The sequence below is a fragment of the Bubalus kerabau genome, unplaced genomic scaffold, assembly GCF_029407905.1.
Source record: "Bubalus kerabau isolate K-KA32 ecotype Philippines breed swamp buffalo unplaced genomic scaffold, PCC_UOA_SB_1v2 scaffold_76, whole genome shotgun sequence".
Classification (NCBI taxonomy): domain Eukaryota; kingdom Metazoa; phylum Chordata; class Mammalia; order Artiodactyla; family Bovidae; genus Bubalus; species Bubalus kerabau.
This window is the reverse complement of record NW_026577930.1, coordinates 1,129,697-1,144,060: the sequence shown is the minus strand read 5'-3', so window position 1 is coordinate 1,144,060 and position 14,364 is coordinate 1,129,697. Positions and strand designations below refer to the sequence as shown.

Below are 14,364 nucleotides of genomic sequence, written 5' to 3'. Positions count from 1 at the left end.
TTCATGTTACGAATTCCCAGAGGGTCCCCCCCGCCCCCGCCTCCACTCACATACACACACGCGCACACACACGTATCTGTAAAGGCACAGTAAAAGCTGACCACTTTTGCTTCTTTCAATAAACTTTTTCATTACCTTCTGATCAGAAAAACAGCAACGTCTTCCTCCGGCAAATGTAGACCTTGACTTTAAGCCGAGGAGGTGTTTTCAATGCGTGTGGTCTCTTCCTCGGCAAGAGGTGGCCACGTCGTAGTCGTGCACATTCTCACCCATGATACGTAGACTTCCTCCTCAGAAACTCTTACGAGGTCCCGGGGCACCCAAGCTATACTGCCACAAGCACACCTGGGCTTACCCTGAGAGCCAAGGTTTGAGGAAAGGACTGCCTTCACGCCTTGTCTATAATACTATCAGGAAACAGGAAACCTTGGGACATCTTGCAAATAGCACAGGAACACACCTGTTAAATCCAGGAGAATCGATTCATACAAGGCAATATGATACAGGGAGACCAAGGGGGTTTCTAAACCACTGGGGATGACGTGTGGGAAAGCAGCAGATCCGGCTCAAGAACATCGTCCCACCATCTTGAGCAGAGGGCATGAGGAAACCTTGACTTCCCAGATTCTCAGAAATCGACATCAGGGAAAAATAACCTGACTGTGTCCTCGGCCTGTCTCAACGCCCAGTGGATTGGATGATGGAGGAACGATTTCCGGAGCCTTCCCATCTCACCCATGCTGTTGGTTAGGCGGGCTATCCACAAATGATTCAGATTACTATGGACATGACACACCTTGTCATCCACATGTACGTAAGAAGGAAATTGATGCTGAAATACTATTGCTCACATCTAGAATGCAACTGGAAGTCATTTCATTTCAGTGTTTGAAAATGGGTGAGATGGGTCCGACTGGGGTAACTAGACAGCAGACTCTTGGTTCTTGACTCTCTAGTTTCCCAGCGGGTCACTGGCAAATCCACGTTTACAGAGGTGAAATCAGGTAAGCACTGTTTACGTCGAACGTGTACAAGATACCGCTGCAGTGTACGGGGATACTGTGAAAAGGCAAGCCCAGCCCAGTAAGCTGACCGAGCATGCACCTAGGCGGACATGCTCCTCATAGGTGCCCCTTTCGGTGGCGGAATTCCAGTCTGCCTCCCTGCTTTTCCCCACTTGTCCTCCAAGGAGCAGCTCTAGCATCACCTCTGCCCGAGGGAACACAGACAACCACACCCCACCTGGGACACACGGCCTCTCCGACTCAGGGTGGACAGCCGGGTCCCACACTCCTCTGTCTGCCCTTACAAAGCATGCTCTCGGGGCAAAGGCAGCCACACTCCACGTCAGGGAACACTTACTGGGGTGTGAGGAAATCCAGAGGGTCATTCACAGTGGTGTGTCTTCTCAGACGCTTGGGCAACTGACAGCACACCTTCAAAGAACTCGGTGAGCCTCGCCTGGGCGGGCAGACTCTGTCAAGCCTGGGGCCTCCTTCAGCTGCCTCCAGGATTGCCACCTCTGCTTATTCTCAGAGAAAACCTTCCCGAAGGACTCTTGCGACTCAGACGGTAAAGAATCCTCCAGCAATGCAGGAGACACAGGTTCCATCCCTGGGTTGGGTAAGATTCCCTGGAGAAAGAAATGGCAAGCCACTCCAGGATTCCTGCCAGGAAAATTCCATGGACACAGGAGCCGGGATGCAGAGAGTCGGACATGACTGAGCAACTGAAAAAAGCTAACTCGCCAGGGCCACGGATGAGGCCACCATTCTAAAGAAGCCTTCGGACTAGTCTTCTTTCTCGAAGAGCAACTTGTCACACAGGTTGAAAGGATACTCCCTGTGTCTACTTGGAAGAAGATTGCCCACACTGCCTGGGGATTTCAGGGGCTCTAATCACTGAGCTAGGTTTCCAAAGCAAGCAAGGGTGGGCACTGCTTGCCTAGTTGCCAAGTCGTCTCTGACTCCTGGCAATAACCTAGGGCTCTGGTACGCCAGGATCTCTGTCCCTGAATTCTGCAAGTCACAGTTTCTCAGAGAGAAACTCTGAAGGAAGGATTATCCCTAGGGCGAATAGAGCCCACAGGTGAACCAGGGATCCTGGGACCAGTGAATGACCTGGGGGAGTTTCACAGCCTCTGAAGTTCCCAAGGCCACTCAAGTGTGTCTGCAGCGAGGGGATGGCTGAGCTGGCCTCTTTCGGGCAAACTTTCAGAAGCTTCTTGTGCTGGACTCGCAACCAGGAAAAGGCAGGTGGTCTCCGCCTCCCAGGCGGCTATAGAACATGGCTGCCCGCGACAAGCTGTATCCACAACCTAAGAACCCTTCACAGGCTGGTCCTAGGCAACAGAAAGGAGCACCTGGCTTTAGAACAGGAGGGAGAGTCTGCAGTCCACCTCTGTGATGAGGCAGCGGAGCTCTTGCTTGCAGTGTTTCAAACCCTGCAAATATTGCGGGGCATGTCACCCCTTCGGCAACTGCTCTGGCCACACTCATCATGGCTGGCACGCTCTGTGCGGTTATCGTCTTCCCAAGAGGCAAAGAAGCATACCTCCACTGGCCACCGGGCAGTAGTGGCTGCGTACTGCCCTGGGTCAGGCTGGCCACAGAGAAGATGTAGAGCTGCCCAGACGGGCATAGGCCAGGATGCCCAACAGCGGCAAACTCTCTCCGCATCAGGACTCTCAGCCACGCTTGGGCTCCAGCATGTCTGAGTGCAATGCAAAGCCTTCAAAGTCTTTATCTGGGGTCTTGAGACAGTCACTCCATCTGATCATCAGCTTCTATACGTCTTCTGCAGTTCAGTCGCCCAGTCGTGTCCGACTCTGTGAGAAACCCCTGGACTGCAGCATGCCAGGCATCCCTGCTTCTTCTCTATTGCTCGATGGGTGTGATCTCCTCACTGTCCTCAGGCATCGAAACTGAAATCATATGACAAAACAACAACAACCATACTATAACTCCTGGAAAATAACAGGTAGTTTTCTTCATGACTTCTTTAAACAAATGTCAGACTTAGTGTGCGACATTCAACGGAGGGTGAGGAAACACTGTTGATACTCTCAAATGTATCCTCTCTAAAGAGGAGTAACATTAACAGAAATCCTTCACATTACAAATTTCCAGAGGGTCCACATATACATACACACACACTCACATATGTGTAAATGCACAGTAATAGCTGACCACTTTTGTTTCTTTGAAGAAGATTTTTCATTACCTTCTGATCAGAAAACCAGGAACTTTTTCCTCTGGCAAATGTAGACCCTGACTCTAGAGTTGAGGATGTGTTCTCAAATTGCATTATCTCCTCCTCAGCAAGAGGTGGCCACCTCATAGTCATGCACATTCTCACCCATGATACGCAGACTACCGCCTCAGAAATTCTCAGGGGGCCTGGTACACCCACAGGCATTTCCATCAGCACACCAGGGCCTCCCCTGAGTGCCAAGGTTTTTTAAAGTATTCTCCAGAATCAAAAGTTTTTACTATGATCAGGAAATAGTAATCCCTCATATATTGTTTCAAAAAGGCTGAGTGGGAAACAATCAGCCTGCCAATCATGAGACATGAGTTCCATCCCTGATCTAGGAAGATACCACATGATTGAAAGCAGCTCAACCTCTGAGTCACAAGTACTCAGCCCCAGTTCTAGGGCCCAAGAGCCAGAACTCCTGAGCCTCTGTTCCTCAGTTATTATAGCCCGTGAGCCCTAGAGACTGTGCTTCGCAAGAAAGAGAAGCCACCTCAGTGAGAAGACTGTGCACTGCAAGGAAAAGTCCCCCAATCGTCACAACTAGAGCAAGTCTGAGCACAGCAATGAACATCAGTTGCAGCCAAAATAAATAAAATAAATTTTAAATAAAGAAAAATATTCAAAGGAGAGTATTTAATTTTCATGAGTAGTTCAAAAAATGTGTTCCACAAAACATCAGCGTTGGCATAACCTGCCATAGTCTTTGGAATCTAATTTCCAGGTGGCCCATATGTGCAAGCCTGTCTGGAAGACCTCAGTAGCCTAAAATTCTATTCTTTGAAATCAAAGTAAAAAACCTCTTACGCTACACACTCTCATCATTAGCAGTGCAATTTTTTAAGTGGCATATTCAATCTTTCCCTTAAGAGTGGAGCAGTGCTTCTCAAAATATGGCCCTCAGAGCAGTAATATCTGGGCACGTGGTAAATACTTCAATTCTCAACCCTACTCACCACACCTATACAGGTAGTGAGTCTGAGGGGAGAGTATGGTCAATCAATGTGGATTTTATTAATAATAAGCACTCCATTAATTTCAATGCATGCCAAATTTTGAGAAACCTATTTCCCTGACGACTTGTTTTCAATATAATGTATAAACATGAATCCTCTGTGGATTCTTTTGGAACAACTGATGCATGGTTTTTACAATTGGAATTTCTCATGAATTTGAGGTGTGGTATGCCCTAATTGACAGGTGTTTTAATCTTTTACCTGGACATTAACATGTGCAGTTAGTTTGGGAACCACAACCTTAGGCCTATCCTGTAAAACTTGACTAAGTAACATGGGAAGAGACTTTATCTTCCTAGGAATCTCAGGAAAAGACCTCTTACTGCCCTAACATGGCTATTTGCTCAGCCAAACTCAAAGGTCTTTGGCTTGGGGGACAGAAGTTTGCTTGATGGACCCCTCTGCATTCTCATTTATAGCATATGGGGTAGTGTCAACTCCTAAACAACCTGTCCTGAAATTCAGGCTGAATGGTTCTCAAAGTGGATTTATTAATATAAACTGCACCAGGGTGGGGGAAGGGAATAAACAGTAAGTTTCTCATTAAATAACAACTTGATAAGAATGTTTATTGTCCTGTTTTTGTTAGTATTTTCTAGCTTGCCTACTTGTTTTTATTTTGTTTGTGTTTTCAGAGGATAAACCTGACTCATCATGGCTACATTCACCTTTAGTTGTGAATCATGAAGCAAAATCTAAGTTCCTGTTTTTCTAGAAAAATATTATTTTTTTAATTAATGATACAGAATTGCAAAAAGTTACACTTTCAAATATCTTGAATATTACTGCTATTCTACTTTTTAAATTTATAAAAATGCTTATTCTCTTTCTCTCATGTTAAGTTTGTTGAACAGGCTGAAGGCTTCCCTATTTTCTCATTTAAGTTCACAATGCAAATATATTAACACCCCTAATATTTAAAAGCTTTCTCACAAATACAAATGGATTCCAGCAGACTAAGAATTAAAGCTTAGCAATATTAGAAGGTAATCTGGACAGATTTTTGTATACATGTAAATAATTATGATTTTAATTATTTGTGAACACAACCAGACAACCAAACTTCAGTATAATTAGTATAAATATTTTATAAGGAAGCAAATTAATACTTTACAGTTTTATAAAACATTTTCATTCATAACAAAACTGTTGAATAAAGTATACAGGATAAAGGACACCATACATAAAATAACAAGAATTTATAAACTGGGCTGTAACAGGTCCCAACCCAGCATGCTTGGTTTGCCTAAAGTCCCCACATACCAAAGCTGTTTAGGACTAGCCTTTGTCCAGTTCCTTGTAGAAAAACTCGGAGTCCTCTGATTCTCCTGCCTAATAAGAGTGCCTGCATACACCTGAGGCTTTGGGTCATACCAGATAGCTTATGATAACAATGGGAATGTCTGCTTTTGTTTGCCTGAGGCTTTGGGTCTTGCTGTGACAGTTTGACCTCTGTATGGGGCTGGAGACTCAGTAGTAATGCAACCTCTAATGCAGCTTTAATTTAGAATTCTGTTTTGCTTTGGATGCTTTCACTTAAAATTCAATTATGCAATTTAATTTAAATTAAAAGTAAACATATGGTGAGAATCCTTGCTATTCTAGCATTCCTGATCTAAGTGCTCAGATTCTATCACCAGGACTCTCTAAATTCCCGTATTATCTCTGTTGGTTTTATTCTCAGATGATCTCACTTCAAATAGTAGCCCTTAATGTTCAGCTAGTGGTTCTCAGAGTGTGGGCTCCAGACCAACAGCATCACCATTATCTATGCAGTCTTTAGAAGTGAAAATCCTCAGCCTCAACTTCAGATCTTTTCAATCAGAAATTCTAAGCGTAGAAAGTAGGAACTCTAATACTTTGGCCACCTGATGAGAAGAACTGACTCATTTGAAAAGACCCTGATACTGGGAAAGACTGATGGCGGGAGGAGAAGGGGACGACAGAGATTGAGATGTTGGATGGCATCACTAACTCAATGGACATGAGTTTGAGTAAACTCTGGGAGTTGGTGATGGACAGGGAGGCCTGGCGTGCTGCAGTCCATGGGGTCACAAAGAGTCGGACAAGACTGAGTAACTGAACTGAACTGGATGGTAGAAGGTGTGGGGAGGGGTGTCCAGCTATCTGAGGTTTTCAACAGCCTTCTATGTGATAACACCCTTTTGTTTGATCATGATTATCATTGTTAGGTAGTTAGAATAGGAAAAAGGAGTCCAAAATGGCAGTGGCTAAAAGACAAAGAAAGTGAAAAGCCCACAAAAATGGAACAAAAGGAAAATCCATGTATTGGAGTAAAAACTTCAGGTGAAACAAACACACCCCCTTCTTGGCTAGCCCAATTTGCACAGGTCAGGCTCGGGGGGAGGAGACAAAAAAGAGGAAGCCAAGATTGAGGCTTCTCTTCTATGGTTGGCCCACCCTCATGCCTGAAGGGTGTACTATCCTTTGTTTGTTGAATGAAACTCTGAGCTGTAACAGAGCTGTAACACTGGTCCACCATTTCAAATATTTGTTGTGGCAAGACAGAACCAAGGAAATTACACACTCTCCTGACATATCATATCATGATGTTTGAGAACTAATCGAAAGTCCAATCGAAAGTCCAATTGAAAGTCCAAATCGAAAGTCCAATCGAAAAGTACTGTGCTCTTTTCACCTGAGAGAAACCTGTCTTGATTGCTGACATTTTGAACACTGCAGAACAGCCAATATTACTTCGTCCCACCACTCCATGAGCCTTAAGTGTGCATACAGAAAACAGCACATGTATGACTTCCTTCAGCGGTTTTTGGGGTGGTAACCTTCTGCTTGTACTCAGAGAAAAGTTTAATAATTCAAATAAAAATCTAAAATTCAAGTAAAGTGAAGTCGCTCAGTCGTGTCCAACTCTTTGTGACCCTGTGGATTGTAGCCTACCAGGCTCCTCCCTCCACGGGATTCTCCAGATAAGAATACTGGACTGGGTTTCCATTTCCTTCTCCAGAGGATCTTCCCAACCCAGGGATCAAACCCGAGTCTCCCGCATTGCAGGCAGAGATGCTTTAACCTCTGAGCCACCATGGAGGGATCTTTGAATTAGTGGATTTTCTCTTGGAGTCTCTTTACTGTAAAAAGTCAAAGGTCACTCACTGTATCTTCAGAGTTTACTACCAAGCTGGCTTCCCTGGGGGTGGACTTTCTGAAGCCACTTGCACTTGGTGTGAAACAAGGGGAAAGCAGACTCTCTCCCTTCACCATGTGGATAGAGAACATTGCTATCTTGAACAAGCCCCTAGCAATACTCTTTCTACTTTTTCCACCTCATCTCTTATATGTCTCTGGGTTGAGAAGTAAGCAAACGACTGTAGGACCACTTTTGGTCAGGTCCCTGGCAAGATAAAGGAGCACCTCACTTTAGAACAGAAGGCTGCCTGGCATGAATGGTTTTGGCCTTGGGAATCTGGAGTTATGGCTTTCAACATCCAGAGCCATGCAGGTATTCAAGCTATCTGACTCACGATACCTTCACTCCCCACACTTTAATTGTTGGCACACCTGGTGCATTTTTCCATCTTCCCCAAGAGGTGTGCAGAGATGCCTGAAGGTACCACAAAGCAGCAGTGATTGCCACTTACTTTCCCAGGGGCTTCAAGTAAACTGTTTAATTCTCATCCTATTTCTTTATTGTTAGACTAGAAATATTTGAATACCTTGAGATGAAACTTCTAAGCTTTAGTATACAACACAGGAGATACCATGACTAGTTATAATGACCAAATGTCAGTCTCAAAATGTGATCAGTAAAAAGCCACAGTGACATAAACTGTAACCTTCTAAGAAACGCAAGTTCTCATGAGGTCCACCATCCAGATCTACCTGTGCATTTCAATTACCTGAGATTTCTGTCCTTTTTTTAACTTTCAATTTTTTTCTCTCTTCAGAAGCAAAGCATCATTCTCACTGTCTGGTCCTAGAATCAGCATCACCTAGGCAATTAAGAGAACTACAAATTCCCAGTCCCACCCAGCCCACCTAATGAAAAAGAAACTCAAATGGTGTAGTTGGGCCAAACAATCTGGATTTTATTCAGGACACCAGGATTCAGATCCACACCAAAGGTAGAGAACCACTACTCTCTGGACCACAGGTTTTCTAACACTGACTGCCAATTAGAATTCTCTAGCGAGTCTGTAAACACACCTGAAGCACAGAGTTTATAAACCAGAAACTCTGATTTACTTGATATAGGTTGTGACCTGGGTAACAGGTGTATTAAAAATTCCCCTTGGGATTTTTTTTTTAATTTTATTTTATTTTTAAACTTTACATAACTGTATTAGATTTGCCAAATATCAAAATGAATCCACCACAAGTATACATGTGTTCCCCATCCTGAACCCTCCTCCCTCCTCCCTCCCCATTCCATCCCTCTGGGTCCTCCCAGTGCACCAGCCCCAAGCATCCAGTATCGTGCATCGAACCTGGACTGGCAACTCATTTCATACATGATATTTTACATGTTTCAATGCCATTCTCCCAAATCTTCCCACCCTCTCCCTCTCCCACAGAGATGAATGGATAAGAAAGCTGTGGTACATATACACAATGGAGTATTATTCAGCCATTAAAAAGAATACATTTGAATCAGTTCTAATGAGGTGGATGAAACTGGAGTCTATTATACAGAGTGAAGTAAGCCAGAAAGAAAAACACCAATACAGTATACTAACGCATATATATGGAATTTAGAAAGATGGTAACAATAATCCCCTTGGGATTTATTGTGCAGTAGGCTTGTGAGCCTCTGCTCTTGGCGTATACTGTCCAACTTTACCAAATGCAACAGGAAAAAAACATGTCTTTCCATCAATGTCAAGAAAACAACCTAATGGGGATTATGGACTCACCCCTAGACCAAGCACTTTGGCCAGGAGGATGGATAAATGATTGATGGAGTTGTATTTTCTCCCTTGGAGTGTAGAGAAGTGTCAGTTTTAACTTGGACTGATATTTGGGGTTGTTTCTTAAAGGGGCACAAAAAAATTGCTGACTGAACAGTGAGAAAAGCAAAACACAAATGCATAATTAATCAATTATTTGCACTCAATTTTTATTGTCATGTCTTTGTTAGTGTTTTCTAGATTGTCTACTGTCTTATATTACTCAGTACTTATCATGTTGCATTATTTTTTCTTCTCATTTCTGAAGCACTTTATAATTTTTTCCTAGAATATATTATTTTTTTATTTTCTGAATTAGTGAAATAGAACTACATAAGAACTTGTCACATTTTTCAATCTCTTATATATAACTGATCACAGTAACTATTTAACTCATAAAAATGTATATTCTGTGTTCTCTCATGTTAAATTTTTGCATATGCTAAAGGGTTGTCTGTTTTCTCATGTTTAGTAATCAATGAGAAAATTATCACCCCAGTGATCTAAAAGCCTTCCCAGAGGTTCAAATCAATTTAACCAGACAAAAATAAGAAATAAGGCCTAACAATATCAGAAAGTACTCCAAGATAATTATTTCATTGATGTGTAAATAGTTATGATTACAGATATTTATAGGCAAAGCGGGACAACAAAGTTATTAGAATTGAAACAAGTGTTTTATAAAATAGAAAAATAAACACATAGTTGGAAATCATTTTCATATATTAAAAAAACACTAAGAAACTATATAGGACAAAAATACTAGACATATATGCATATACTGTGCAGTCATGGTTAACTGCAAGACCCAGACTGCCCAAACCTTCACTTGCCTATGGTCTTTCAGACTGGTCCTTGTCCAGCTGCTGGGATGTAGCCTCCGAGCCTCTGGACTATCCTGCCTGGTGAGAGTGTCTTTGTACGTTTGATGCATTGGGCCATACCAGATATTGACTCTAACAGTGGTTGTTTGTGGTGTATGTCTGTGTATGCCTGGAGCTCTGAGGTGTACTGTCTCAGTTTGATCTCCATGGAGGCTTAAAGACTGAGTAGCTAAGGTCAGTGATGGAGATGAGTTGCTCCACGCCAATAGATCAAGATTGTTAACATTTGGTATGTGCTGTCACATATCATTGCTTGAAGAATCAAGAACTGACTGTGGAACTCCTCAGGAATGGAAATAGCTGGAAGTTTATGCCTGGTGTCTCCTGAACTTCTCCCTAAGCACCTTTTCCCTTTCCTGATTTTAATCTCTATGCTTTGCCACAATAAACCATATTTGTGAGTTGAATAGCTTTTCTGGTTTCTGGGAATTCTTCTAAGAAATCATCTATCTTGAAGGTGGTCTTAGAGATATCTAGTACAAGAAGGAATAAATGATGTCCAAATGTGAACACACTTTGCTTAATTCAAATAAGAGGGAAATTCCTAACTGTGTGTGGAGTAGTCCTCACTAAAACTCTCCAGGCAGAATCCACAACTAAATCTGCCGTGGTACACTTGAGCACATGCTCCTGTTTCAACATGTCATAGTATTCCAGAAGAATGAGAGGGTAACAGGTAAGAAGGCCAGAGGTCCCCTTCAATAACACAATAATTTCTACAGATCAGGGCAGTGGAAAAGAATTAAGCTTCCAGAAGAAAGCTAGGCAGCAGATTTAGAAGAGATTTTTCTACCATTTTCATAGAGTTAAAGTTCCAAATTTTTAAAAACTGAGTTTTATATCAAAGAAGCCAATATCAATCAATCTATGGGGCAGCTGAAAATGACACTCTTTGATATGATTTGCTTATGCAACTTTAGCCTAAGCTAGAGATTGGACTTAATCTTCTTAAAGCAAAACTGGAATGTCATTTTTTTTTTTTTTACCGCAATGTCAAAACCAACCAAAATTCCATGTACATTATCACTTATTTTGCTCTCCTGTCACTCAGGACCTTTACATGACTCCTCAAACTTGTAGGCTCTAGTGAAGTCAATATTACTTCATTCTATCACTCAAAAGAACCTCAAACACGTATGTAGAAGAAAGCACATCTTCAACAGCCTTCAGTCTTTTCTGGATTGATAAATCCCGGTTTGTTCTTCATAATAAAGAAAAAATCAGTGGATATTTTTTCAGACCCTTTGGATAGAACAGGGCATACGGGCTAAGTATCCAATCTCTGGATTCACATCACCTGGGTTCTAATCCCATATGCACCACTTACTAACAGTCTTAATTTGAGTATGTTTCTTACTTTCTCTCAGCCTCGTTTTCCTCATCTGTAAATGAAGACAGTACTATTCATCTCATGGTATTAATGAAAACTAATGAATCAATCCAGGTAAAGTACTTAGTACCAGGCAAACAATATTCATTCAATAAATGTTAAACATTATTATCATTAACTAATTCTCATCTAAATCTCAGTAGCACTTTTAATCTCAGTAGCTCCCTTAGTTACTATGATAGTCCCTCTTCTGAACATTTTTACACTTTTTGGATGCCTTTCCTTAATCTTGTTTCTAAGATCAACCTCCCTTACCAGGCCAATAAGTGATTAAATACCCCATACCTTAATCCTAGGACACCCATTTCCCCTCTTTTCACAGTCTTCTTGAGAACTCCAGTTTAATTCTATGTTTTCAACTGGCAATGTGTATACTAATAACTCCCAAAATACATTTCCCCTTCACAGACTTACACATCTCAACATACAATGGCACTCTTGCCATCTCTCAGATCAGATCAGATCAGTCGCTCAGTCGTGTCCGACTCTTTGCGACCCCATGAATCGCAGCACGCCAGGCCTCCCTGTCCATCACCAACTCCCGGAGTTCACTGAGACTCACGTCCATTGAGTCAGTGATGCCATGCAGCCATCTCATCCTCTGTCGTCCCCTTCTCCTCTTGCCCCCAATCCCTCCCAGCATCAGAGTCTTTTCCAATGAGTCAACTCTTCGCATGAGGTGGCCAAAGTACTGGAGTTTCAGCTTTAGCATCATTCCTTCCAAAGAAATCCCAGGGCTGATCTCCTTTAGAGAGATCTTGCCATCTCTACCTAGTTGGATAAATGGTATTTCAAAACCGTATAAGGCCAAACTGAGATTTGTATCTCTCAGCCCTGTTTTTTCTTATACACTCCACTATCTCTGTAAATGGCAGCTGTTAGGGACTGAATGTGGTATCCTCCCCAATCTCATATGCTGAAATCCTACCTTAACAGAGGTGGGGCCTTTGGCAGATAACTGGATCATGAACAGGATTAATGCCATTATAATAGAGACCCCAGAGAGCTCTTTTGTCCTTTTTCTGCCATATGAGGATACAAGAAGACAGCAGCAGTTTGCAATCTAGATGAGGACCCTCATCATAACCTGATCATGCCAGCACTTTGATCTTAGACTTTCAGGCTCCAGAACTGTGAGAACTAAATTTCCATTTTTTTATAAGCCACCTAGTCTATGGTACTTTGATTAACAGCCTTAGCTGACTAAGACATCAGCCGCTAAGCCATTCTGTTATACTAGCCAAAATTGAGAAAGTCAGTTTAACTCTATTTTTTTAACCTCTTGTATCAAATCCATTATCCAGTCCTGTATTGCTCCCAAATATTAACATCTCAACTGAAAAGATACCAAAGGTGAAGTATACCATAGTAGCTGCAACTTCACAGATGCAAAACTGCTAACCATTAAAATGGAAAATCTCATCACTTCCTAAGAATTACAAAGCCTGATCACTCTCAGGTTCCAAAATTTCTATGCTACAGGTTTTTATACAGGTTTAATGCTATTTCCTAAATAAAATGCATAATTAAGATGTTACAGACTTTTGGCTTTTAATAAAAAGTATCCACTAGCTATTGCAATATAACAAGATTACATGTCACTAAGAACTGATTTGGTTCCCACTAATGAGATGGCTGGATGGCAACACCAACTCGACATGAGTTTGGGTAAACTTTGGGAGTTGGTGATGGACAGGGAGGCCTGGCATGCTGCGATTCATGCAGCATGAATGAATCGCAAAGGGTCAGATATGACTGAGCAACTGAACTGAACTGAATGGACTACCACTTACAACCAGATTTTGCTACTTCTTTAGTCATTTTTTAGTGCATGAGCACTCGTGTGGCAAATTATTAAGTTTACTTAGTTTGCATTTTTAGTATTTATCTAAATTAGTATCAACTGCATAACTCAATTAATTCAATAAATAATGCATATGATAAATAAAATGAAGCTCTTTATGAGTATGGCTTTGTTTAAAAATGAAATAAAACTAATAGTCTCAATAGTCTCATATGAAACACTAAATTAGTCTATAGTGTGATTCCAATTCCTTAATCTGAGATTAGCAGAGATATCCTGAAGGTGTACTGACTTGTAACTATACTGAGGAAAAATGTTATATCTGAAGCAAATTTAACACAAATTTATGTTCAAATGATATATTTTATAATTATTGTAATGCACTAGAAATCTTTAATATTTCACACTGCAGTTTATTCTAGTAACCTAGAAGGCAATAATTATATATTTCAGTTAACTCCTTACAAAACATATTAAAACCTTTCTTTAAATAAAGTAAAACAAGAAAAAATATTAATTTCACATCAAATATTACAGCACAAAAGTAGAAATAGCTTGGTGGATGAACTTTCTCGATCAGTCATTAAGTAAGACTATCTAAATCTTCCTGAGCCCAGCGATCTAAGATTTTAGAATCTTAGACTCTCACTGGTACTAGAAATACTCAGCCTAGGGACTTTCCTGGTGCTCCAGTGGTTACGATTCCATGCTTCTAATGCTTGACATGTGGGTTCAATCCCTGGTCAAGCAACTAAGATCCCACATGCCACATGGCCAAAAAAAAATCCAAAAACCCCCAGCAAACCAGCCTTAGTGCTTATCTAGATAATCTATTTTGTAAACTTTGTAAAGCATAGCACTGCTCATAACAATGTCTTTAAAAAAAATACTCCATGAATCACAAATAACCAACAAAATAAAATCACAATGCAATAGCCAGCATTCAAGATATTATGCCATCTTCATAATGTCTTTTCAAAATTATCTCCCATTGTTTTTTTCTCAAACACTTATGTTCCAATCAAAATAAATTACCTAGTTTTCCCTGAATATATACCCAGTCTCTGCACCTCAGTGGCTTTATCTCAACTCT

The 14,364-nt window shown here is 41.4% G+C and overlaps 1 long non-coding RNA gene across 1 annotated transcript in view; it reads right to left on the bottom strand.

Annotated features, from left to right (window-relative positions):
• Positions 1 to 14,364, bottom strand: part of LOC129641136 (uncharacterized) — a 75,713-nt gene that overhangs the window by 13,780 nt on the left and 47,569 nt on the right. Inside the window, exons 2-3 of the long non-coding RNA XR_008709101.1 lie at positions 1,363 to 1,633; positions 136 to 460 (exon numbers count right to left, since the gene is read on the bottom strand). This is a non-coding gene — a long non-coding RNA (uncharacterized LOC129641136). The remainder of the gene's footprint in view (positions 1 to 135; positions 461 to 1,362; positions 1,634 to 14,364) is intronic.